Source organism: Triticum dicoccoides, unplaced genomic scaffold, assembly GCF_002162155.2.
Source record: "Triticum dicoccoides isolate Atlit2015 ecotype Zavitan unplaced genomic scaffold, WEW_v2.0 scaffold249590, whole genome shotgun sequence".
Classification (NCBI taxonomy): domain Eukaryota; kingdom Viridiplantae; phylum Streptophyta; class Magnoliopsida; order Poales; family Poaceae; genus Triticum; species Triticum dicoccoides.
The window spans coordinates 1-3,000 of record NW_021252383.1 but is presented as its reverse complement, the minus strand read 5'-3'; the positions used below and the strand labels follow the sequence as shown (position 1 = coordinate 3,000).

The following is a 3,000-nucleotide window of genomic DNA, read 5'->3' as shown; positions in this document are numbered from 1 at the left end:
GCCGGCACTCACCCTGGCCTGGCGCGCCCTCGGTCGGAGCTGCTTCTCCAACGCGTCGTCGCTCCACACCAGCAGCTCCACGGTCCCCAGCGAAGACAACAAGAACCCGAGAATCTTGCCGACCTTGGCTAGCTTCTCCTCGCAGTCTTCGATCAAGGAGACTGCATGATCGACGTCGGCGCCCCTGGGAGGCAAAGGAAGGCCGAGGTCGAGGGCCACGACGGCGAGGTAGTCGCCGACGGCGACGGCGAGAGCGGAGGCGTCGCGGATGTGCTGCCAGAACAATGGCTTCCATGGCACGGCGGACGCCATCGCCCGATCTCTCTCTCTCTCTCTCTCTCTCTCTCTCTCTCTCTTCCTTTCTCGCGGCTTCGTGCGGAGAGAGAGGAGATTCTTTTTTGCGGTGGGCCTAACAGAAAAAGGAGGTGAGAGAGGTTGACTGGTGGGGGGTATCTGCATGCACATAATAGCGCCGGGCGTCCCAAGTGACCCCCGGGGGGCTCCCTAGGATCGCCGAGGCTAATTTTGCCCAAATCCGATGAAATACAACGCCGTGGGGGTGTGACTAGGAGCTTTTTTAACCGCCGGCGCCTAAAAAGTGGCTTGGGGAGGGGGTTTTGGGGCCCTAGTGGGAATCTACACCTAAAATGTGTCTATACATAAAACTAAAAAATAAGAAATCAAGCTACTACTAGAAATCACATCCCGTTAATTACTTTACTTGTGCCAAACTTGCTGCTGTCCGCAGAAACAGAGGTTAAGGCATCAGTCGAGCCAAAGGCAATTACCGTTGGAGAGGAGCAGAGTGCGGTTTGTCCTCCCAAATGAAGGGTTCGACCGGCAAGTCGCCGGCGGCGGCGCCGCCCGCCTTCCGGAACAGGTACTGGATCCTCCGCCACGGCCGCAGCGTCCCCAACGAGCGCGGCCTCATCGTCTCCTCCCTGGTACCACTCCCTCCGTCCCAGCTCGCCGTCTTCGATCTCCCTCTTGCCATAATCGCTAAATCCAGTCCGGAGCTTCGGTTAATTGTGATGGCCCTGGCAGGAGAACGGCACGAAGCCGGAGTTCGGGCTGGCCCCGCAGGGCGTCGAGCAGGCGCGCTCCGCCGGCGAGTCGCTCCGGAAGGTACGGGGTCGTGCTCGAATCTATGGCTTCTTCTTGGATGGGGGATATGCGGTAGCGATTGCCGATTGGGGGAAGTGGCTGATTCTGTGCGCGCAGGAGCTTGAGGAGATGGGTGTGCCGGTGGGCTGTGTCAAGATCTGCTATTCGCCGTTCTCGCGGACGACGGAGACGGCTAGAGTGGTCGCCGGCGTGCTGGGCGTCCCATTTGAGGGTCCTAGCTGCAAGGTGAGCGGCTTAATCCTACTACTAGATGTAACCATGTTCAGTTTTAAACAAGATAATGGTGATGTATTGCATGCTAAGTCTCTCATATTGGCGAGCCAAGTGTGTGCATAGCAATAGCATAGGCATCTGAATGGGTGTGAAGCAAGTACTTTCAGTCTCATTGTTCTTCATGTTTGAACTTTGGATATCTGTATCGAGGATGTAGCCTTTGGGTTCGTTTGGGCATGATATGAGTTACCTTTCTGAAGTAGTAAGGTTTACATTTGCTAATTTTCCATGTGTTGGTAGAAAAAAACATGATGATAACAGTGGTAATTTGTATACATAAGTGATGGGGTCATTATATCCACGCTCGTGTAAGACCAAACTATCTATAATCCGAAATTTCTGCATGTGGAAGTCCCATCTAATGGAAAAAACAGAGTATTGGTGTTTCCCCGTGTCGAGAGCTAGTAGTCCTGCCACCTCTTATTTCTGCAGAAATAAAGTGAACAATTTCAGAGAAGTCGCAAGAGGCAGCAAATAGTGGTCATTCTGTAGAACAATTATACTGTGAACGGAATCTGCAAAATAATGCACTAATAAAGACCAGTAAAACTAACTAAGAAATAAAAACCGCTACAACTGAAAGCGGCTTAGTCTCCTAGTTTTCGTGAACCCAATTCTATCATTCAGTGGAACATCATGATCTTTGAGATGTTTTCTCCATGGTTAACAATACATAGTGGAATCCTTCAAAGTTGCTCAAGCATTAGGGAGCACTTTGTTCATAAAATTAATAGTTCTGATGTGCATTATTAAGCTCTGCAATTGTGACCATCTAGTCCGCTCATCAGAGTTTCTTTGGCAGGCAACCGTAGAACTTCGTGAACGTTATTTTGGACCATCATATGAGTTGCTTTCACATGAGAAGGTGAGTTTGTACTCATGTATTGGACCCTGGAGATTCTTTCAAGGATTGTAATGATGTGAATAAACATGCTTATCAAAACTCATAGGGGCATCAAATGTGCATATCATGGAGCATCAAAAGAGTACTATTTTAGCCAAGAACTTCTCATTAGCATATCGAATGATGGTCTATCCCAACCTACTGATAGATCAATAGCACATAGTGCTCATGTACTGGTTATGTCGAAACTTCTACTTGCATGCCTATATATTGTTACGTGTTAGGCAGCGCATCAATTTGCTTATACCCAGCTATTCCATTCAGTCAGAGCTCAAACGATGTTCAAGAGATACCATTGCCATGTATACCAATGATAATTGAGCAGCGATTATATGGGCAATGCCGAGTTGGTTGGTCTGCTGGGCACCATTAAACTTTTGTTTGGACAAGTTGTGTCCTTCAACATTTAAGAGCAAATCCTCCTTTTGGTGGTCCGTGGTGTCCCTTCTGATCTTATCTTATCTGCCAGTTATTAAATCTGACATGATGTGGTAGTATGCAGAGGTATGGGCGATAGATGAAGCAGACCCCTTTTGGCTCCAGAAGGTGGCGAGAGTGTTGCAGATGTTGCTAGTAGACTTGCAGGGGTGCTGTCTATTACAGACGTGGAGTTTCATGGGTACTTGTGCTTGCATTACTATGAGAATCCAAATGATATATTTGTTTATTCATGTTCTGTTACATGTATTTGGTATTAT

General features: G+C 48.6%; 1 pseudogene; it reads left to right on the top strand.

Moving 5' to 3' along the window:
• Positions 1-757: 757 nt before the first annotated feature.
• Positions 758-2,993, top strand: LOC119345548 (annotated as a pseudogene).
• The last annotated feature ends 7 nt before the right edge of the window (positions 2,994-3,000 follow it).